Source organism: Ascaphus truei, chromosome 1 (assembly GCF_040206685.1).
Source record: "Ascaphus truei isolate aAscTru1 chromosome 1, aAscTru1.hap1, whole genome shotgun sequence".
Lineage (NCBI taxonomy): Eukaryota > Metazoa > Chordata > Amphibia > Anura > Ascaphidae > Ascaphus > Ascaphus truei.
In genome coordinates this window covers 399,673,233-399,698,758 of record NC_134483.1, presented here as the reverse complement: position 1 = coordinate 399,698,758, position 25,526 = coordinate 399,673,233, and positions in this window count along the sequence as shown.

Genomic DNA, 25,526 nt, shown 5'->3' with positions numbered 1-25,526 from the left:
CGACATTCAGATGGGCTGAGGCCTTTTCTGTGAGCTAATAGGCATGGTGCAGGCTATCCAGCAGTCGTTGCACATAACGGTAGTGAGCCGTATTAGGTACCCCATTAGTAGATATCCCAAGACGGATGTCCACAGGCAGTCGTGCCTCTCGCCCGAACATCAGGAAGTACGCCTGGTGCAATTGTAGGCATGCACCAGTGCTTCGACGTGCTTGCTCCATTTCATTTTCTGCAAGCCCTTTAGGGTGCCGAGCATATCTAACAAGGTTTGGTTTAATCTCTCTGGTAGAGCGTCTCCCTCTGGATGGTACGGAGTGGTCCTAGACTTCTTGATATTGGGTAAGTGGAGAAGCTCCTTGATAAGCTTGCTCTCGAAGTCCCTTCCCTGGTCAGAATGCATCCGATTCGGCAGACCGTGATGGCTTTCTGGTCCTTTGTTGGAAACGCTTGAGAATAGCGAGTGTCGTGGTCTGTTCCTACCAGGATGTCCCCGAGGCCTCTTGAATCAGTCTCGATGCACAAGAATTTTATGCAAATGAGGTCCATGGGACCCAAGCTTGTTAGATGGCCCATTGGAGCTGCATGGGTGGGCAGTGTCTTCCTCCGGATACACCTCAAGCATTTCCGGCAATGCCGTTTCACTGACTAATGCATTCTGTGCCAGAAAATCGATCCCTCACTAGCTCGAAGGTTTTATCCACGCCCAGGTGCCCGTGGTTATCGTGCAGGGATCATAATACATGGTACTGCAGGCTTTGGCGCAGTACCAACTGTCTCCGGTCAGGGTGATTGGGATAGGGAACGATCCGATAGAGGAGGCCACTCTTTATGTGGAACTTTTCCCATTCTCTGATGAGGACTGCTACGATGTCAGCGGGGGCACGTTTCATCAAGGATGGTGTAACAGGGGAGTTATCCCTGTTCAGGAAATATGCCTCTAATCCAGCAGTGTGGTGGTTAACTGCTGGTAGTCAATTAACAAACACCACCTGCCTGATTAGGTTGCTTAGAAAAGCCTGCCCTTGAGACAGGAAGTGAGATTGTGCCTGAAGTCTCACAACTTGTGAGAGTGAATATGGGGACATTTGTCTTGAGCCTGCAAGAAGAAACAGCAGTGCTGCTTTCAAGACACAGGGGAAACTTCTAAACCTGAATGCTGACAAACCCTGAGGAAACGGGAGCAACCAGGGACAGAGAAGATTTTCCCTCCAAACCAGTACAAATAGATAAGACTTTCATTTATAAGACTTTTTATATCTGTTCATTTCATGCTATATGTTTGGGGCTGGGAGACATGCTTATCTAAAGGGAGTTGTGGACTGCATAGTATTTCACTAGAAATACTCCCAAGTGAATAGAAGCTTTGTTTACCCCTTGTTTGGATGGTTTCCTGATTTTAAGGAAACAGGCGCAATAGAAGCATTATTTAATTTCACCATAACCAGTCTCCCTTGCATACCTCTGTGAGCGTCCGCCTACACATGGTTTGTTCTGGAAAATGGTCTCTCCTTCCACTCGAGGATAGTGTTTGGAAGGATTTCCAGGCTGTCCGGATGACAGTAGGCTGCGGGGAGTGCCTGGGGTGCTCAGCCAACTTGCAGCAGGGTTGGCTGAGCATTTAAAGAACAGGTAGCCAATAGCTGGTTAGTACAAGGCTTCAGAGTAATGAATGAGAACCGCCCCCTCAGATGTATTCAGTCCACTGATAGGCAGGGGCAGGGAGAAGAGCAGATGAGGAATAATTAGAGAGAGACAGACTTTTCAGAGCTGTGTGGCACCTGCGTGTAGCTGCCCCACTGCGGCCGGGATTATCTTTTTAGAGAGTAACCCCCATAAGGATAGCTGTAGGCATTGGGTAAATGCTGTAAAGAACAGACCTTTCGGGCGCTTGGATAACAGAGTAAATAAATTCCTTTAATGAGTGTCTTAATTCTTTTGGATCAGCTGTAGATCTTCACACCTCAAGAAATAGGAGACATAAGAAACATAGAACATGCCACCGTAGTGTATTATCCTTTGGATATAGAGATATCTAATGATCAGGGATAATGGCAGAGGATACTGAATAATATAAAATGTAATAATAATCCCAATGGATTAAATAAAAGTAAAAAGATTGTATAACACAATCTAGCATAAAACATACACTAATATACTTGTACATATACCTGTACAGTCATGTGAAAAAGAAAGTACACCCTCTTTGAATTCCATGGTTTTACATATCAGGGCATAATAACAATCATCTGTTCCTTAGCAGGTCTAAAAATTAGGTAAATACAACCTCAGGTGAACAACAACACGTGACATATTACACTGTCATGATTTATTTTACAAAAATAAAGCCAAAATGGAGAAGCTATGCTAATACACTAAAAGCTCAAAAGAAAATGTAGAATATCATGTTTATAAATAACAATATAACTATACAAAAAAGTCTATATTATTATGAAAAAGCCTACAGTACGTTTAGCTGATAATTGTAAAAAAAATCCCCTCAGAACAAGGCATTACTGGCCAATAATGCGGATTTCAACAATGCCTGGAATTTAACAGCTTTAGCCTATAATTGCCAGTAATTCCCTGTTCTTCTGGGATTTTTCCTTAGATAAATACAAATGTAGGATTGTAAATATCCACTTATTCAGTTATATTTTTCCTAATATGCGTGGCATGCATTTTGTGTCCCACCTCCTTCCATTTTTAGCCATACCATTTCTCTTGCGACTGCCCTTCTGCTGATAGTAGCCAAAAAAAGAAGCAAAAGATTACTGTGCATCACAGGAAGGCTGGTACTATCCTCTTAGAGTGCGTGAGCATGTATATACAGTATGACTGTGTGTATTACTGTGTAATGTACAGTATGGTGAATTACATTTCCACACAAGATGACACAAATGATGTAACTTTACAATTGTACTACTTGTATGTTGATTTATTCCCATCTTTATCTTTAAGACTGAGTAAGCACAAGTGGATAAATTAGAACATATGGTCAATAAAAACATTGACTAGAAAAGACGTGATGATCTTAACATGGTCAGGGTACATGGCATGCTGTTTGAAGGGAGAATAGAAAAGTATTTAAATTACTGTAACGGGTATTCCCTATGAATACAGCCGCTACTACCTGCTGTGCAACCTGTGTGGCTCTCAGGAGCCTAAGCCTCCGCTTGGGGAACCTGGGGTACATACATATCATACATCTCTAGGTGCAACGCCTCCACCTGGGAGGGATCCCAATGGAGTGGGAGGAGGCCCTCACAGGAAACAACCACACAAAGTGAGCAAATGTAAAACAGGACTGGCTTTACTGCATAGCAAACATATATCAACACAAATCAACATGCGCCACGGCGGACGCTAACCACACTAGGCGTCACGGCGGACGCTAACCACACTAGGCATCACGGCGGACGCTAACCACACTAGGCGTCACGGCGGACACTACCACCTCTAGGCGTCACGGCGGACGCTAACCTCCCACAGTGTGACCCCACCCTGTGTCCAGTAACCCCCACCCAAATGTCTCGCACTCCCAGAGTCAAATACCACTGTGCATATGTGTGTGTGACTGCGCAGCCACTATATTTGGTGATAGGCATGGTTGGTGCACATGAGTTGCAGGTTACCTGCCCGGGCTCCAGCCACGGGTACCGCAATATCAATCCGCACGATCCGACGTTGTCCTCCATACCGCGTGGGTTGAAAGTCCAGCGCGAACAATGTCTCTCCTAGTCTTAGGGTCTTTGGTGGTGTTCTGAGCCCAGAACCCACCTCGCAGGGCCGCACGGCTTCAGCACTGTGTCCCTGACTAGTCGACCAAATAATGGGGCAGTGTTCCTATTTAGGGCCTGTCCCTAAGCTCCACAAGCTACTAGGTGGCTCAGGACCTAACTGGGACCTTGGGGGCTGCTGGCCTATGCAGAGGGTCACTGACCCCTGCATCCACCTCTTACCCCTAGCTGGTCCGGATCCTGACTGCCTGCGTAGCTGCAAAACCCCGCAAAATGTATCCATCTGTTCCCTGGCAAATCCCTCAGCCCTATTGGCTCCCTGGCGTCAGGTGTCTCTGCCCCTATGCACCCTGGGGGCTGGCAGACTCATCTTCGCGCATGCGCGAGCTATCTGGGGCCTCCCGCGCTGTGCTCTGCTACTGCGCATGCGCAACAGCCCTAGCATGGCGGCGCCCTGCTTCCCGAGCCCCCGGGCCGGTGGCAACGCGATCGCGGCCTTAGCGATGGCCCGATCGCGTCCCCGGCAACCGGCCTGCTCGCCGCTCGCGTCCCTAACTACCAGGGATCGATCTCTCTCCTCGCGCGCCGGCCCCCCTCACTCCCTCGCACACAGCGTCTGGTGAGAAGGGAGGAGGGGGTCAGCCATGACAGGGGGGACCTGGCTACATCCTCCCCCTGGTGAAAACTCCAACGTCCTCGCTTGGACCACATAACTTCCCAACAATGTACACAAATTATATAATAAAAATGCAGTAACTATATAACTTAGCACAGGTAACTCTAAACGAGATTGCATAATTCGTTGAGCATCACAATCACAGACTGTATCTTACTACGAGAACACTGCTGAGCCTCATAATGGGGTGCCCCCATTTGATCATAAGTAACCCTAGTTGGCGGGTACCTAACTCGTTGACTCCGTCGGAGTTGTTCTTCGGCAACTCCCTCGGGGGAGTAATAAGCATAGTCCTGAGGCCTAGCCTCTTCCCTTGAGGGGAGAAATGTCTCTGAGGGTACAAAACACGGGCTCTGTGGATCCAAAGGCTGGCCTGTTGGTGCCACCTTAGTAGGCGTTGGCCTACGGGGCCCTTTACCCGTAGCTCCTTCGGGAGATGCCCCTTCTGCGGGATGGTCCCCTTGAGAGGGTCCCTCCATAGGGTCTTCCGGAGTTTCAGAGTGAGTCTTGTTAGTTACAGTCTCTTGACCCACCTCTGATAGATCGAACTCACCGTTGAGCGGTGTGGCTTGTAGTTCCTCTTCTTCATCTCCCACTTGGGGAATGGGGAGAAGGTGATTACGATGCCAAACCTTTACCCGGCCATCGGTGTCTCTGATGCGGTAAACCGGGAGGCCAGGCATCTGTGACTCCACCTCATACACGCCATCTCTCCACCGGTCCGCCAGTTTATGTTTTCCGGGGATTCCCAAATTACGAAGTAACACTGCATCCCCAGGACGTAACTCTCGATACTTGACTTTATGTCATATCGTCTCTTGTTACCAGCATTCAGTTTGGCTGTAGACTTCTCAGCCTGTTGGTAAGCTTGTTACAGACTGTCTTTTAGCCTTTGCACGTACTTAAAATGAGTGGTATTGAGTATCCCGTCCGTTGATACTCGAAGACGCACATCTACTGGAAGTCTGGCCTCCCGCCCAAACATGAGGAAGTACAGGGAGAACCCAGTGGACTCATGGCGAGTACAGTTGTACGCGTGTACTAAAGTTTCTACATGACGACTCCATTCTGTTTTCTGCATTCCCTTCAAGGTCCCAAGCATGTCCAACAGGGTCCTGTTGAATCGTTCAGGTAAAGCATCTCCTTCAGGGTGGTACGGAGTCGTCCGGGATTTGGCGATGTTCAGCATTTTAAGTAATTCTCGGATCAGAGTACTCTCAAAATCTCGCCCTTGGTCGGAGTGAAGTCGGTTTGGAATGCCGTAATGAACGAAGAACTTTTCCCACAGAACATTCGCGACCGTGATAGCCTTCTGGTCTTTTGTGGGGAAGGCCTGTGCATAGCGGGTGTAATGATCCGTGATGACCAGCACATTACCGATTCCTCGACTATCAGGTTCGATACACAGGAAGTCCATACACACCAGGTCCATTGGACCAGAACTCTTAAGATGGGCCATGGGAGCCGCTCGGGTAGGTAACGTCTTGCATTGAACGCACCGGGAACAACGGCGGCAGTGTTGCTCCACCGCTTCCCGCATCTTGGGCCAGAAAAAACGGTCTCGGACTAGCCCAAAAGTCTTCTCTACACCGAGATGCCCGTGTTCATCATGTAGAGACTTCAACACCATATATCTTAAATTTTGGGGGTAGAACTAGTTGTCGCCTATCAGGGTGGTTATGATATTGGACTACCCTATAGAGCAAACAATTATCTATCTCGAACTTGTCCACCTCACGCATGAGTAACGCGACCAGATCTCGGGGAGCACTCTTCAATAGAGCGGGGTTCTTCCGCTGAACGGCTTGTCGGATGATGCTGATTACTGGATCTCTTAATTGATAGTCCACTAAGTCTTTCCATCTTATGACTTTGTCCTGGGTTATGTTCATCCCGGCGGGGTCGCAGTAGGCAGCAGGGATCGCCTGCGACTGGCACCCTAACGAATCGGCAACTCTTAGTTCAGAGAATGCGACTTGATCATTGATGACGGCCGCTATACTACACATTGCTCGCATCCCAGGTCCGGGGATCTCTTCCCATTCATCATCATCAGGTATAGCAATCAATCCTGGTCGTCGTGATAGAGCATCGGCCCCAATGTTCAGAGGCCCTGGCTTGTACTTCAGGGAGAATCGGTAGTTACATAGTGCCGCCAGCCATCGGTGTCCGGCTGCATCCAATTTGGCAGAAGTATTGATATACGTGAGGGGGTTGTTATCGGTCCTTACCTCAAACGTAACACCATAGAGGTAATCGTGAAGTTTCTCCGTGATCGCCCATTTGAGAGCCAGGAACTCTAACTTGTGCACCGGATATCTCTGCTCACTGGGTGTCAGACTGCGGCTGATGTAGGCTACAGGCCGAAGACCCTCGGGGTGCTTCTGATGCAGGACCGCGCCCAGTCCATTGAGACTGGCATCCACATGCAGGACATACGGTTGTTCTGGGTCAGCATATGCAAGCACTGGGGCTTCAGTCAGGCTTTTCTTCAAATTCAGGAAGGCCCGTTCACACTCAGCCGTCCACTTATCGCCAAACAGTTGACGGGCCGACGTGGCCTTTCTCCCAGTATCTTCAGGGTATATTTTCAGCAAATTGTTCAGGGGTTTAGCTCGGCTAGAGTACCCTTCCACGAACCGACGGTAATACCCACAGAACCCTAGAAAGGACCGCAGCTCCATGACATTATCGGGACGCGGCCAGTTCACCACCGCTTCTACTTTGGCTGGGTCAGTAGCAATCCCCTGGGCAGACACGACGTGTCCCACGTAGGTCACCGAGCTATGACAAAACCTACACTTGTCGAGTGATAGCTTCAATCCTTCTTGGCCAAGACGATCTATCACCTTCAGCAACCTCTCCTCGTGTTCTTCTAAGGTCTTTCCGAAGACAATGATGTCATCCAGGTAAACCAGACACTCCCGAGGGTTCATGTCCCCTATCGTCTTTTCCATCAGCCTCTGGAAGGTAGCAGGGGCTCCACATATACCTTGGGGCATACGCGTAAACTGGTAGAAGCCCAGAGGACAGACGAAGGCAGTCTTTTCCTGATCCTCTTCACTCATGGGTACCTGGTAGTACCCGGACCGCAAATCGAGCACACTAAACCATTGGCTCCCGTTCAGAGCATTCAGGATCTCTTCAATACGAGGGAGATTGTATTGGTCAGGTACCGTACGATTATTCAGCGTTCGATATTCGACGCACAATCTTACAGATCCATTCTTCTTCCTTACTACCACTATGGGCGAGGCATAAGGACTCCGCGACTCCGTCAGTATTCCAGCGGTCTTCATCTCCTCCAGGACATCCCTTACATCGTCCACATCCCTGGGGGCGATACGACGAGAACGTTCACGGAACGGAGTGGCATCACTCAGCCTAATAGTGTGTTGGGCGCTGCGGCTGCGGCCCACATCCATCTCACTGGTAGAAAATACTGTTCTTCTTTCCTTCAGCTTGGCCGTCAGTCGACCCTTCCACTCAGTTGGCAGAGTCGAGTCTCCGAAGTTGAAGTCCAGGTCGACTAACTGCTCACCTACTGCAGCGGCGTTCACCTGGGGTGCTGTTTCTACGGGGCTGACGGGGTATATACCGCCCAGACTTTGTCCCACATCGATGTCCATTGGGAATGGAGAGATGTTTTGATTATACACATAGGCTCGGGGAGGAATTCGGGTCGCCCACTCTCTTACTTCAGGCATTACCCTATATCCTCTCTGGATCTCTTCCTCAGGGTCACTCTCCAGAGAGAACAGATGATCGGTCTCCTCCCGATCCGGATAACAGCACCAGACGGCCAGGTGTTTCACTCCCCCTGGTGAAATGGTCGTCAGTCCGCGTTGACGATTGTAGAGGTCCCCGTGACGCTCTAGGGCATATACTCGGTTGCACTCCTCTCTCAGTACAGGATCCAGGCGTGTATTGGCCATTGGCAATTCATTAGTCTCTTTCAAGTAGGCTCTGATTACAGCTCGTACTATATCCGTATTTGTCCCCAGGATGACCGGGTACTGACACTGTCCTTGAGGCTTTGGGCACACCATTGCCTCCACATGCATGGGATGTTTCTTGCCGGTATTCAATTGAAGTATCTCCAGTTGAACGCTCACAATCCCATCGATAGGGTAATCCTCGTTGCTCAACCCCCTCCCCTTCATATGTTCCGCCGACCGAAGGGGACAATGCTTCAGGTGCTGGTCGTAGAAGTGCCGGTATATTATGGTCACTTGAGACCCGGTGTCCAATAGAGCAGCAGCATAGACTCCCTCTACTACCACACGTACGATGGCCGAAGGGCCCACCTGACAGTAACCATCTCCCCCTGGAGTTCCTTCACTTGGGCTCAGGTCAGGAGGGGCTTCGGAAGGCGTGGGGGTGGCCTCGGTAGTTTTGGCTTCTGAGGTCTGCCTCTGACAGATCATAGCCCTGGCCGAGCTTCCTTTACTGGGCGTTTCCTTTTCTTGGGTGACTTCATTAGGGCACTCTCTAAAGAAATGGCCTTTCTGTCCACAGTTATAGCAGACGACGTCCTTGCGGTCCAGTCGTCTTGGGTAAGTGGGGGAGGATCTCCCCGAAGCCCGCCCTTTCGTTGAGGGCGACTTGGGTGGCGCATCTTCCTCTTTGACAGGTGTCTTGGTCCGGCGAGCGGAGGCTCCCGGGGTGTCACCGGCCGGAGGATCTCTGACCTTGGTGCCTGCATGCAGCTTGGTATAGGCCTCATGCCCTTTTACGATCCCCAGAATGTCCATGAAGGTAGGGGGAGGTCCCTCCTTTAGTGAGCATCTGATCATGATCATGATGTGATGCGTGGGGATGGCCCCTCGGAGGAACTGCTTGCGTCGATATTCGTCCATCTCTGAAGATAGGATGAGGCCGCAAGTTCGCAATTTCCACAGGACCAGCTGGATGCGTTGTAGGAAGTCGGACAGGTCTTCCTTCTCCTTCTGTCTGAGAGCGTAATATTTGAACCACAGCTCGCTCTCCTCTTCCTCCTTGCCATAGATCTGGACTAACAAGTCTACCATCTGGTGAGCAGAGAGATCAGGGTCTTGGTCACACTGTGCACTGACCATGGTGGCCGCTGGGGGTCGTAGGCTTTCCAGGATTCTCTGCCGTCTGACCGTTTCAGAGCAGGGCCATTCGTCGATCACCTTGAGGGTGTGCTCCTTCCAAGAATCGATACTTTCTTCGCCTGTGGGGACAGGAACCGTTCCTGAGAACGCCTTCAATTTCCTATAATTTTGGGCTTGAGCGGACGTAGTTATCGCTTCCACTAGCTGCGGGAATGTCACTCCTAACTGGGAGCCGTCATTATCGGAGCCACTGGCTATCGCTGCTCGCTGCCTGTTAGGGGTTGGGGTAGAACTGTTCATGGACCGGTTAGTAACCGGTGATGTGGCCGGACTGCCGGCCCAACTGGTGACCCCTTGCCTAGCATCTGAAGAGAAGGTCACTCTGGGTAGGGATATATCTGATCGGATGGGTGTACTGGCGGCCATATCTCTGTCGTCCCAACCCTCATGTCTGGGGAGGGAAGTGACGTGACTGGAAACAGTTCCCGGGTAAATTAGAGGGCACCCTTGCGGCAAAGTCTCTGGTAGATACACTACTCGTGGGCCTCTATCAGGAAGTATAGCGTGTTCTCTTGCCGGTCAATGTCATAGTGCTTGCTGATGAGGCGGGCGTCCGCCAGACCAGGTAATGTCCTTACTGCGCTGCAGACAGTAAACATGGAGACATCAGCAGGCACTCCGTCTACGGCGACCACGTGTCGCAGAAGCTCTCCTAGCTTTTCGGCCCAGTCGGCCACTTGTTTGGGCGTGAGCGCAGACATGCTGACTGACAGTGTATCGGTACTACAAAGTGGGGCACCCCAGGACTATCTCAGCAGCGCCTCCAAATGTAACGGGTATTCCCTATGAATACAGCCGCTACTACCTGCTGTGCAACCTGTGTGGCTCTCAGGAGCCTAAGCCTCCGCTTGGGGAACCTGGGGTACATACATATTATACATCTCTTGGTGCAACGCCTCCACCTGGGAGGGATCCCAACGGAGTGGGAGGAGGCCCTCACAGGAAACAACCACACAAAGCGAGCAAATGTAAAACAGGACTGGCTTTACTGCATAGCAAACATATATCAACACAAATCAACATGCACCACGGCGGACGCTAACCACACTAGGCGTCACGGCGGACGCTAACCACACTAGGCGTCACGGCGGACGCTAACCACACTAGGCGTCACGGCGGACGCTACCACCTCTAGGCGTCACGGTGGACGCTAACCTCCCACAGTGTGACCCCACCTTGTGTCCAGTAACCCCCACCCAAATGTCTCACACTCCCAGAGTCAAATACCACTGTGCATATGTGTGTGTGACTGCGCAGCCACTATGTTTGGTGATAGGCCTGGTTGGTGCACGTGAGTTGCAGGTTACCTGCCCGGGCTCCAGCCACGGGTACCGCAATATCAATCCGCACGATCCGACGTTGTCCTCCACACCACGTGGGTTGAAAGTCCAGCGCGAACAATGTCTTAGGGTCTTTGGTGGTGTTCTGAGCCCAGAACCCACCTCGCAGGGCCGCACGGCTTCAGCACTGTGTCCCTGACTACTCGACCAAATAATGGGGCAGTGTTCCTATCTAGGGCCTGTCCCTAAGCTCCACAAGCTACTAGGTGGCTCAGGACCTAACTGGGACCTTGGGGGCTGCTGGCCTATGCAGAGGGTCACTGACCCCTGCATCCACCTCTTACCCCTAGCTGGTCCGGATCTTGACTGCCTGCGTAGCTGCAAAACCCCGCGAAATGTATCCATCTGTTCCCTGGCAAATCCCTCAGCCCTATTGGCTCCCTGGCGTCAGGTGTCTCTGCCCCTATGCACCCTGGGGGCTGGCAGACTCATCTTCGCGCATGCGCGAGCTATCTGGGGCCTCCCGCGCTGTGCTCTGCTACTGCGCATGCGCAACAGCCCTAGCATGGCGGCGCCCTGCTTCCCGAGCCGCCGGGCCGGTGGCAACGCGATCGCGGCCTTAGCGACGGCCCGATCGCGTCCCCGGCAACCGGTCTGCTCGCCGCTCGCGTCCCTAGCTACCAGGGATCGATCTCTCTCCTCGCGCGCCGGCCCCCCCTCACTCCCTCGCACACAGCGTCTGGCGAGAAGGGAGGAGGGGGTCAGCCATGACAGGGGGGACCTGGCTACATCACATATACAGTACAGTATATTGTCAATAATCAGAGGTAACATAAAAACTGACATGGTGTAAGAAATGGCCTTAAACTACAATACTAACTGAACAGTGTGATATGATTGACATAAAGGAGTTTACTCTATAAAGCCCCTAAGTCGTGTTGAAACTAGTGATGTGAGAAAATGTCCAAAATATATTTTTTCCCCCAAACTTGATTCCCTGAGAAATGACTCACCAAGCTCTAAAGGGCTAATAATGTCACAAGTTAGTAAGCTTTCAGCAAAATATCAGCAGCCAGTGAGGGAAACATGGTGTGTGTGCCTTATTTAGTCTCTGTATGAAGTGAATCTAGTGATCATAGAGCATTGGCATATTAAATGCAATTGCAGTGCACATTGACTTAATGCAGGGAGCGCAAACATTTGGAGCTGCGCCCCCCTGCCTGCTCCCACTCGCTTTCGCGCCCCCCTACCTGCTTTAGAGGCATCAAATGATGCTGCAGGGTCACGTGACGTCATGTGACCCCGTTGCTATGGAGATGGACATGTGACATCACTCCGCATGACACCGTTGCCATGGCGATGCATCACAGCAACGCGGCTGTACCCCGGTAAGTGAGTTGCAGAGGCCTCACGCGATCCCCCGGCCTTTCAGTTAAATGCCTCTGGGAAGAGCATGGGGCCTCTGTAACCGCCCGCGCCCCCCCCCCAAAAAAAATCCCATGCCCCCCACATTGTGCACCGGTGACTTAATGCATGGTGAATCACCTGCGAACCCGAACTGAGCTGCGGATTTCTTTCGTGACTACTAACGTGCTAATTTTGCATGGTTCCAAACCTCATGCAAAAGGTTTGCACAATTGATAGTTGAAACCTTACATGACAAAAAACGGAACGTTTCCAGTGTTCTTTATGGCTGAATTAATTTTATTTCTCCAATCCTTAAAAATTATATATTTATTAAGTCCCATACAAAGACTTACAAAGCATGTGGATACTGATGTTGTTGTCCCACTCTTTTAATCCCTCCTACTTTAAGCACTGTGTTTCATATAGGGAATTCTTCCACCCCCTGGTGGCCAAAAGTTTCTGGACTTTATCTGTAGCCGAAATTATTGCACACTGTTTCTGCTTACACCTCGCTCTCGTACTGAATTTGTCCCTGTTCAAGAAAAGGAAGGCAAGCCAAATTAAGTAAATATGTTTAGCGTTATGTGCAAAATATACTTACATTTATCAGAAAACAGGAAGTGGAAAACCACCTTCATTGTATCATGTTAGAATAAAAACAAAACTATGCTAAGTTTTTATATTTTCAAATGGTCATTGTAAAAGGTATTTTAAAATATTTTTCAAGACCCAAACTACTTTCCCCTGAAACGAGTGTAGCATCAACAGTCAAAGGATATGCCTGAAATTACCTCATGCTTACTACATACGTGTACGAACACATGCATTTCCGCACACACACACATATTTGGCATCATGAGATCCCATCAGTCTCCTTTATTCACTTGAATGGACTGTGATGTGTCTTCCTGCTTAGTAAATATGCGTCTTGATGTTTCCAATGGACCCAGTAAACATATTTATAAGCACCTGTCAGTGCCCTTTTTTACATGATATATGGTAGGTATTAATGACCTTTTAATAAATAGGCAATAAAATGCACTAATGCTTCACACTATTTGGTATTTATAGGCCTGCATTGCTGTTGATATTTATAGTTGAGTTGAACAGCCTTAGTGAACACCTGCTTCGGATAGATGGATGAACTCTTGAGTATTTCTTGTCTCAACAGAACTACTAATCCAATTACCTGAACTATTTTATTTTGCCCCGCTTCTTAGTCATGGTAGATTTTCCTCTTTTCTATTTCTCCCTTCTTCACTTTTAACTCGCATAGCTCTGATGCCCCATCACATTTTAGCTTGAATTCCATGTATCCTACATTGCACTCTGCCCAATATTCTTCTTCCTTTTCTCACCTGTTTGTTTTTTTACAAGTGTAGCCCAGTGCCTTTAGCTATGTGTTTCCTGGCCCTGACATTATAAGTCCTGGTAAGAGCAGGCAGTGTTGGGGTTAGATTCCTCTCACATGGGCCAGCATGTGAGTCTCTTCACTGGATTGTTCATTTGTATCGGTTTCCAGGTGCAGTCTGGAAACCATTGGAGTGTGGGCCAGGGGGGTGGGGTCACTGGAGTGGTGCTGCACAGTTACCGGAGCTTAGGAGTGGGACCCTACACTGGTATAAAACATGGCTCCCTTCCAAATTGAGTGTTCTATGAGAGTTCCAGTGTAGCTTGCGCCTTAGTGAGTAGGCTAGATTCTACCTTGCCCCATCAGAGGGTAAGGGGGGTTGGACTAGCCCAGGAGACTGCAGCTCCTGGGGCCTAGTAAAGGAATGGTCCTGCGAGCCAGGCTCTGACCACAGTACAAGATGCAAGCTACAAGGGATATGTCCTGTGAACAACTGTGGGATTGTACCTCTCTTGCATGGGAGTGATATAGAACAGGAACTGTATGAGCTGGTCCACCAATAAAACCCTGTTGTACTGTTCCTGTTATCTAGCTGAGATACTGAAAAGGTTCTTGTAGTGATGCAACACTGCCTCTGGCAGAGCCCTGCAGGATGGAGGCGCACGTGCCTGCCGGTACTACAGCCTATACTGGAATGGAGCATACTGTCCTCCGGATGATTTGGCAACTACAAAGACTTACAGTATAGACTACAGGCGGATGTAGGGAAAGGTTATCTGTACTTACTATACGAACTACTGTATTCCGTCCCATTCCAGGCACTCTCGCTATCACTTATTGCGGGGAGCAGTACAGTACCAGTTCCGATTCTGGAGCAGAGTCTCTGGGGAGTGATGCCGCTCCATACTGCGAATTTAAAGAGAACTTACCTGCTTCTGAGGTTGTCAGGGAGAAAGGACCCTTCTCTCGCTTCTTGATGGAGCTGGAACAGGACCACTACTTCCAGGACATCATCCACACATCTCCCCGGCACAGCTCAGGGGTACCCGCAATGTTGCGCAGGTGAGGGGGCCAGGGGGGACCCTGTTACATATATATATATATATATAATAAGATATTACCAGATGGAGATCCAGCAACAAAGAGACAGCACACCAGGGGTATATTCAAAGTAGTATGTATTGTTGAAACATACAGGCACATCAGCCAACGTTTCGGTCTGCAGGGAGAAACTTTCCTCAGGGCTTTGCAATGGTACAATGACCGTGACTCCTACTTATACCCCCACCCAGTGCAATCAAACACCCAACAAACCAATCAAAACCTAATAAAAAAACATATGACACAATGTAACAGCTGTCAAGCATGACATTTACCTGGAGTGATTGCAATTACCATTTCTCCTTCTGTTCCACTGATCAAACTGCCGACGGCACCTGATGTTGTCAGTGTGTGGCAACAGAAACCTCTCTGGGTGTCTTCTATGATCCTTACTGAGCTACTGCACATGTGCAAGTCTCAAACGAAATCGCCATCTTGGTACACCAAGTACTCTCATACCTAATCTCAAAGCACCACCTCTCTTAGCTTCCTTAATGCTAATGCGCATGTGGAAATCAGAACAGGCTTCCCTGCTTCTCCTACCTTATCACAGTGTATGCCTTAGACCTAAATAAGGCAATCACTCAAACGGTTATATATGCTACAATGCCTGGAAGTGCTGATGGTAACCTACATGAGCAATTAGGGCCCTTGTGAATACTATAGTCTAATTTAAAAGAACATTATAAAACACATCATTTTAATAAGTATAAAAGATTAAAATATTGTACTGATGTTTCCAAGTATATCTATCTAGACGGACGTTCACAGAGGTACACAATTAGGAGGCTTTATAATGAGAAATTATAATAGGCTTTATTGTGCCTTTTCCTTTTCATCAGGAAATTATCCAAACACGGGGGGGGGGGGGGGGACAAAGCTTCCATTCACTTGGGAGTATTTCTAGTGAAATCCTATGCAATTAGTTCACATCTCCATTAGTTAAGCATTTCTTCCAACCCCAAACACATAGCATGAAAATAAGCAGATATAAGCAGTCTCTTAATAATGAAAGTCTTATCTGTTAGCTTCTGTAGAGTAAGCTTCTCTGCTCTCCTGGAACCGCACCCGTGTGTGCACAGAAAATATCAGCATCCAGGTTTAGAAGTCTTGTTTAGTGTCTTGCAATCAGCTATGCTGGGCAGAGCTCAAGACATATGCTGTCTCCAAAGGTCAGCTCTCAGTCAGAGCTAATGAGTCACTTCCTGTCTCAAAGGAAGGCTTTTGTAAGCAATCTAATCAGGCAGGTGGTGTTTAGTAATTAACTACCACACTGCTAGATTAAAGGCACATTACTGAACAGGGATAAGTCCCCTGTTACAATATATATATCAAAAACGTAGAGGGAAAGTAGAGCACTGCAGAAAAATAATCAAAGAAAGGGCCAGTAGCAAAATAATTATTTATTGGGCATATTGGCCAAAAAAGGGACAAACACACTAATATTAAAAAACTCTGAGTTTTTTAATATTAGTGTGTTTGTCCCTTTTTTGGCCAATATGCCCAATAAATAATTATTTTGCTACTGGCCCTTTCTTTGATTATTTTTCTGCAGTGCTCTACTTTCCCTCTACGTTTTTGATCTCTCCCCCTAGTATTGTAGCACGCCACGGTAATTTTCATTGCGGTTCAGCTGTGAACATCAAGAGGATTTCCTCTCCTAGCTGTGGAGACCCCGGAGATCAGCCAGTGTGTAGCCGATAACCATCCCCCTCACCTGCACCGGGAAGCAACATCGCTGAAGGACATCACACGGAGGAGTGGATCGTCCTGTCCTGTCTCTTCTGCCAGCAGCCATCACCTACCCCACCGACAGCCACGGCCCGATATCTCGGAGAATTCCATCTGGCACCCGGTAAGACGGCGGGAGACTCTGTTTGCAGGTCTCCACTTCTATCGGCCAGTCCTTACCTACCGGGTTACCGCACGCACGGCTGAGGAGGCTTTTTGCCCCATTGTATACCATCTGGTGGGGGAGTGTGTTCCATCGGCGTGGTGAGACTTTTCCAACGGCTGCTTACAGGTGAGGTGGGGGTATTCAGGCACACACACACCATCGGCATACCCCTGGACTCCAATTTACAACGCATCATCCTCTTAATATACCGTTTTTTCTATATATATGGACATATTTTTTATTACCTATGGATTTCCTTGCATAGTGAGAGCATCACCAGAGGGTTTTTACCCTAATCTTTCATACAATATATATATGATATAAATGCTTCTTATGTATGAACAACCCATACTTCAGAAGAAAATTATGTCACAACATGTCAGTCGGTTGATGCTGCATGCGTCCATCACCAAATTACTACAATCCAATACTGTACAATAATAAACACAAATGAAACTTGTTGAACTGCAGTAGGGTTTTGGATGTTGAAAAACCCACACCTCTTGGGTACAGCTCGAATCAAATGCATGAATGCTCTATTGCTGAATTGTCTGTCCTAATACATTCCAGATATTGTTCAACATCATCATCATCATGTCACACTTTATGGCTACTGTAGGTCAGTAATGTTTTTCTCTAGTAACTCCATGCAAGATTTAAAAACACCATGTGGGACTGTTGAGTGAAGCAACAAAAGAGGGGAGAGCTGATGGTAGAAGAAACTAGAAAAGATGAGTAGGAGGGGGACAGGTTACTATACAAGTAGAGGACTGAAACTAGATAAGATATAGACATTGATAGAGGGCTTTTTGCAAAGATTTGGTAATCTTGTAAATGTCTATTATGATTTTGTGCTTGGTCAAAAGGTTTAAATGTTTCAGTGATATTCAGGACTGCCGAGACAGGTGAGGGATATGCCAGGTGGGGGGCACAGCTTGCACTCATCCACGCAGCTGCGGTTGCTTCTAGCTGCAATGGGCGCCACTTAACAAATATTGCCTTAAGAAGCAGCAATCATGCCCTACCTCCTCCTTACTCAACAAAATCCCCTGGCCCCAGATAGTGGTTGGAGAACTGGGCCCTGTTTATAATGCACATGTCACAAAACACATCGGGCTGCTGCTACAAGAAACCTTGCATAATAATCTACAGCATGTTCATTGGAGGAGCATATTGTTTTTACTTTTTGTGTGAATGGCTACATATTCTTTGCATTAAATAATGTAATAACCCAAACTATTTTGTCTTTTAACGTTTGTCAGTTGTTTTCTTTACCTTTGCCCATTCTTTCCTTATGAGAAAGCTAATAAAGATAAGGGGAGGGGAAGATGAGAGCTCTGGCTGTGCAAACTCTTGTTGAACACAGAGTGACATCTGGTAAAAGGGAGTAACCAGAGCAAATTAAACCCCCCCAAATCTCAGCTTGCCATGTTTTACAAACTAACTTTAAACATGATTTAAAAATACTTAAAGGTGTCAGATTTTGGATAGAAGAGGCACTAATGGTATTCACCATATTTATAGTGTAAATACCAAGATAATCTTGTTTCATTTATGCTGTATCTTAAAATATATGCACACAGTAAAAAAAAAATTGTAGACTATCCCAGTACTGTATTTCAAACATTTCTATCTAGAGCAACAAAAAAAACAAGAAATATCCCATAAGTAATTGTATAAACAATATATTGTTATTAAATGCACTCACCTAGAGTCATATTGTGACCCAAAGTATAAATAAACCATTTCAGTGGTTCACTTGAGTAAAGGGGTTTTCTTGTATGCACCTTCGCTTGCCTTAGAGCACAAAATATTTTAGTTTCATAATATATTAATTGTCACAGTACATTCTGGAGTATTACGCACTTCATTCTGTAAACGCAGAATAGGTTCAGTAGAAATATTTTCCCTTAATGATTGACTATTATCAATCCTTTCATCTTCTTTTTTTTTTTTTTTTATATATATATATATATTTTTTCAAAAACAGTTTCCACATTGCAGGTTCAAAATCTCGTGATGATTCATGTTGCAAACAACCTATGTCCAACCATTACATTTAATGACTTACTGTAGAACTTCAAGGAAACAAATTTAATTGCCGTTTTAACACGTAGAAAAAGCTACTCTATTAACACTAATCTGCACACCAAAACTGAAAAAGATAGCAACTTACTTTAAGTTGACAGGTTTGACTTGAGGGCAGCAATTAAAAGGTCTACTATACAGACAGCATTTAAAAACATAAATAATTATCTTGGAAAGATAACTGATGCCTTGATGATCAAAGAAATAGCAATAGACATAACCGAAAAAGAGCCTTTTAATGCTCACATTTTAGCAAAAAAAAAAAACTTCAAACAGGATACTTGAATTTTAAATATGCAAAAATATGCACATTTCAAAGTGCAGTCCCACCTAATTATATCATCATTGTAAAATGTTTTACCAGGAAAGATTCATTGATATATCAATCTCATTTTCAAGTATAACCTGGGATATAAAATACAAACAAAACATTAAACAGTTATGTGCATGTTTTATATGCAATACTAGTGGTTCCTTAATTTCCTGAGGTTGTGGAGAACCTCGATGTAAGGGTGCGCAAACAGGCGGGGCGCGCTATTCTCTGCGGGAGGTGCGGGGTTTACAGTGCGCATCCCGAAGGCATTTAAATTAAATGCCGGGGAAGCGGCAAAGGCCTCTGTAAACTTCCCTTACTTTGGCTCAGACAGCTTCTGGAGACGCGTTGCCATGGTGTTGTGATGTCAGAACGCCAGAGCTAAGGTAAGGAGGAGGGGCACGAGGAGGGGGAGAGAGAGCCAGCAGGGGAGTGCAGGGGAAAAAGATTGTGCACCCCTGCCTTAAGGGAATCTGACAAAGTACAGTATTCTGTAAGTGAGGTGCACGGTAAGCAAAACTAGAGTGTAGATTTTCTTGGAATAAGTACAATAGGTTTGTCGTGGGTTGTTATACCTTTTTAGGGGACCAACATAGAGTTCTTGATAGAATTCTTGATAGAATAAATTATAGTATGCAGCACTTTAAAACCCTCTTCTTCCAGTACCTGCAACTTAGGTTTTTTAGTAGCTTATCCAGGAACATCTTGACAATTAACAAAAATACTGAATGTTATTTACCTTTGGACCCTTGTAGTAACCATAAAAGTTCACTAGAGTATTAAAGTACGTTAAAGAATGTTGTAGTTATATAGCACAGGGGAGTGCAAACTTTTCCAGCTGCATTCCCTGTCTAGCTTGTCCCGGTAAGGTGCCCCCCCCCCAATCTTACATCCGCATAACATGATGCTGTGGGGTAATGTGACGTCATGTCACATGACCCGCAGCGTCATTTGACGCATGTGACGCCATGTCACATGGCCCTACAGCATCATTTGATGCTGCGTTGCCATGGCGATGAGTCACACAGCCGGCTGAAACAAGGTAAGTGCAGTGTTGAAGGAGCCTCACGCGATCCTCCAGCATTAAATTAAATGCCTTGGGGAAGAGCGCGAGGCCTCTGCAACCACCCGCGCCCCCCAGAAAAATCTCCCGCCCCCCAGTTTGCGCACCGCTGAAATAGCAGAACAAATGTACAAATAGCCCATCAAGTTTACTGAGGAGAGTCTGTGGAGCTGTACTACATACTTCATAGTCAAGTGTTGGCATTATCAGCTGTTGAACAATTAGTCTTCTGGCCAGGTTATGTACAGTGGGCTAGACTTGTTTCTATAGAGGTTGGAAAATGCTTTAGATATCAGTTTATTAAAATGCAAACCGATTGTTTGGTGAGGGTCAAGACCTATAACCAAATACAATACTTAAAGCAAGTCACTGAGAAAAAATTGTGCTTTCAAAACTCCCCCAAAAAAATTCACGTGGGGTTTTGAAAGTATTAATAATTGTGTAGCACCTTTTCCCCCTTCCTATGTGAGATTTGGGTTGCTACCGGTGTAATATGGTGCTGGTACATAGCTGGCTGGTAAACAGAAGGCCAGAGATCTCGGCGATGGTGTGGAGAGGACATCAGAACAGGCTCACGGTAGGTTCCTCATTAGTATCATCGCCTCCAGCCCCAGAAAATCCTTGTATGCCAGGATGGACCTCAGGGGCACTGCTTCTTGAACTGGCATTCTCCAATTAGCACACCAGATTGGGTATAACTGGGATTTATTGAACACAGCAGGATACACAGGATACATCACAGGTCATTTCCCTGAAGGCCAGTGGGGCGGGGAAGGGGTTAACCAGGCTTATAATAAAGGTCAAGCCCACTTGGTTACCCTGACCTGTGTTTTGGGGTCCTAGATTGTCAGCTCTTGGGCCCATGCATTGTGTATGCATGACTGTGTGCAAAATATGAGAAAAATGCCATTTTTATGTTTTACCATTTTCCAGAGGTGCTGGGACCGGGAGATTTTCAGGAGGTAAGTTTCAGGGTGGGTTTGCCAGAGAAAGTCGTTATACATTGTGGCTATTTATCGGGGTTCTCAAGTTATGAATTATCCCAGAAATGTATCTGGGAATCAAAAAAGATTCTCAGATACATAGATGCCCAGGGCTCGGACAGACCACATCCTGAAAACGTTCTTGCGACTCACCACTAGGACATCCTGCTTCAGCACAGAGCAGGAAGAGGTAAAAATGAGATACAGAGTTTCTTGGTATAGAGGAAGTTTGTTTTATTAACATGGGGACACAAGAAGTTAATGAATCCCCACACTCTGAATAGGATAAGAGTTCAGGGGGGAAATCATATCATGTGTTAAAGGTATGAATTATGGTAGCTCCCGCTCAGGATAAAGTGGAAAGTTTATTGGGGTTTAAGGAAAATGTTTAATTCCTGTTAGAATAAAACTGTGTTAGTTAGGTTTTAAAGTCTAGGTTATTGAAACCAGTATAGTTTTAAGCAACAGTGTTTTAAGATATGGTTAATCTTTAAGCATTAAATTAGGCAGGATCTTTAGTCTGCAAAGTCCCAGTGGGGGCTTATGACTAATAGTTAAAAGAGACATTTGTCCTAGAGGTGTGATCTGTTTATCAGCAGGAAAGGCTAAGTGGGCCCCAGTATTCGCAGCTTCAAAGGCTCCCTTCAAACACCAGGAACTAGAGGTGTTAAACATTTTGTTCACAGGCAGGAGTGAGGTAGACTGAGTGGCATTCATTAAGGAAGCAGGGTGCTATGTGGATATGGCCACGGGCGTGGCTACAGAAGAGATCAACCTGAGTGACCTCATTAAATATGAGAATATCATGAGACCTCCTCTGTGGAATATGATAAAAATTACATGGGTGTATCGGTGGGACCAAGTCGCACATCATGGTTACAGACACGTGAGGTCTAGCAGGTCCTAAGAGACAGATATTAAAATGTCCCTTAATTTTAGGATGACCCGGTTATGTTTAGTATCATTGGGACTGGCATGCATGCCGGAATGTATTAATATGTCTCACGTGTCAGGAAGTATTACAGAACTGAAGTTATGAGTACATTTAGATATGAAAAGCCATTTTTAAACATACTTTGGGAGAGGAGTTTTACTCTGGGGAAAGACTGTCAATCTCACCACTGATTTACAACAGGGAGACATTATGTCTCCAGGGAAGTAGGCTTCATATGCAAAGCGGCTGAAATGCAAAGTTGGCACACACATGCTCTGTCACTTTTCTGAAGCCAGGGTTGCCATGGGTTATCCACCTGCCAAAGCATGTGAGTGGCCAGGGATAAAATTCCCACGCAGTGATTTTCTGCAGACTAACAGGATGGACTTTTGGGAGTTTTTAAAAGGTCATGCAGTCTGTCAGAAAGTTAGATCCATCTAAGTTTTTCATGAGTTCCATCAGTTCCATCTTGTGTGATTCATCTGAGATTCAGTCCCATTTAAGAAGTTCCACCTGTGAGTAAATCAACCTACATTTCTCAGAGGCTAAGTGACCAGAATCCAACAGCAAGAGGCCACAGGAAGGAAAAGTGGCCAGGAATTATTTTGCTGTGTGTTTGCAACTAGAAAAGATTCGTTTTGTTATCCCAGTTTCCAAAGTAAGTGTGTCTTTTTCCTGTAATTTGTGTAACATAGTTGTGTACGCTCGTTATGTGAATAAATGCAATTTATTTTTATCTCTCTGCTTTTCTCAATCAATGATCTGGGTAATTAAAAGCGTTAATAAGCTTGATCAACTGTGACAGCCAGTACCCAGGGCTTGAGGCCCGAAGCACCCCTCCTATGCACACCTTACCCCCTAACAGGGCAAGGCCTCAGCCTACTTCTTTTGAGGAGAGACTCATTGCTGCATCCTTATACTCTGAAGGACAGCCAAGAACTCATATTACACTCAAACTTCTAAAGGAACCCCCCTTCTTCCCAGGGGGAGTGGCTTGTAAGACTGCCTCCTATACTAATAGGCACCCCTTACAATAAAAGGCTATTCCTGAACTTTATTGCTAACACACACACATAACAGTATATCAGGCCCTGCATGATCTACTCCTAACACTGCCCACTCTTTACTGGGACTTACAGTGTTAGAGGGCCAGAGAATCAGTAGTCCAAGGGAACTTGACTACAATTGTAATAATAATCTTAATCATTTTAATAAAGTGTAATCAGCACCCACAAGTATAGGAATGCAGTTTTACAAGGGTGCAGGTGTGGCAGTTAACAGGATGATAATAGATTAATCTCACATTTAAACAACCAATATATTTCCTCTAAATGATCCATCAAACAGAACATGCCACCGAAAATTATAACTTTCAGCTAGCTATTCATAATATCATTTGTTCTGACTATGCAATCATTGATCATCATCATCTCTACCCTTTTCTGCCCTGAACTAGCAACCTCTCTATGCACCAGTAGACTTCCATTGGTTTTGACAAAACAGCCCCTGCCACCACATGTCCCCCCTGGCAATTAAAGCTGCAACTGTGGCACTTTACCCGCTATCCCCAAAAGTGCTCATGCACTGCTAAATGTTACTGGAGGAAATCCTGCTCTAAAGCCAATTTCCTCCACTATAAATTCATACTCTCCTCGTATAACATTGCCATTTCACTTGAAAAGAAAACCTACATTAGTAACCTATATTCACTCTGTCCTCTAACCCTTAATGCCCATTCATAACCTTTAACTCCCTTGTCTGTCTTTAACAACACCTGCACCCCCTACACCTGCACCCCCTTCTACCCTAAAGTCCCACGACCTTGCCACCTATTTCACAAACAAGATTAAGTCAATCAAATATGAAATGTCTTCATTTCAAGTTCCACATGCACCAAGTACCTCCCTTCACATAACTAAATCCATCCTCAGCTCATTTTCTCCTGTGACAGTGGATGAGATCTCCTTGCTCCTTTCATCATCTCACCCTACAACTTGCCCCCTTACTCCTTTTCCCTCACATTTCTTCAGCTCCCTCTCTGACACACTAAGCCCCACCTCACCTTACCTTTGTAACCTCTCTCTCACCTCCGGCACATTCCTATCTTCTTTTAAACATGCACTCATCATGCATACAGTTTTCTAAAGAAACCCTTCCTTAACCCAGCCTCCCTCTCTTACCTACAATTCTATCTCCCTTCTCCCCTTTGCCAAGCTACTTAAGCATCATTTATTCAACTGCTTAACACACTTTCTGTCCTCCAACTTCCTGCTTGACTCTTTGCAATCTGGTTTTCATCCTCTACACTCCACTAAGACAGCACTAACAAAAGTGACCAATGACATCTGAAACTGCCCAAATGGGATATTGGATATCCAGCATGAGTGATGATTCCATGTCACCTCTAATATTTATTGCAATCCACAACTTTATAACAAGTCTTTGTTTGGATCTGCAAATTCTCTGATGTTTATAAAACCAAGTCCAAAAATTCAATACTACACATCAAATTTGTATGGGAATTTTAGGATCAAATTATTAGTGTTAATAAAAATCAAAGAATGCTATTAGGTCTGGAGTGTCACCTTTCCAGATGATAAGTATATCATCAATAAATCTTTGATAAGAGATCAAAGTCTTTGTAAATGGATTGTTATTCAAAATAAATTGGTCCTCCCAAAATTCCATAGTTAAATTTGCATAATTAGGTGCAAAAGTTGTACCCATGGCAGTGCCTCAGGTCTGCAAATAGAAGGATCCATCAAACATAAATAATTATGAGTCAGTGCCAAGTTAATACAAGATTGGATAAACTCCCTCTGCTCTATTTGTATTTTTGGATCTTCTGTCCAAAAATACTCAATCGCTTGAATTCCTATATCATGCATTACTTTGTTCTACAGGGCTTCCACATTATACCAAATCACATTTTGCTTTGTGATCTTTTAATTATTTTTTGCACACACTTGTGATTATTATGTTAATTTGAATGTTGTATTTGTGGAAGTTTTATTGTATAGTTTACTTATCATCATGTATTTTGGTCTTAGCGCTTGAGGATTTTTTGTATTGTTTTTAGTGCATTTATTATTTTATTAATTAAACTCACATTTGAATTTTTTCGTTGGGAAGCCATCATCATATCTATTTTTACCAATCTATTTTTCAGCTTATTCCGAGTATTGGGTCCTTTAGAAATAAAGTTATTGATACTAGGAGAGACAACTATAAAGGAGATGAGACCGCTCGTCCAATAATGCAATATAAATTCTAATTCAAATAAGCAGGTGCTCGGAAGGGAGAAAGATATATATGTATAACAGTGTTTATCCAAGAGGGATCAAAAAAGTATCCCAATAGCACCCGGCACTTAATGCTGGATAAATTATTCTGGACGACAATATTCCAATAGGAAAAATTACCTATGTTAACAAATGTATAGGGAATTAATGACCCTTGTACCAAAAAGTCCCAAGAAAATAATAAAGTTTTATTAGTCTAAATACTTATTAAAAACACACATATATACATCATTCAAAACTATTAAAAAAAAACATTC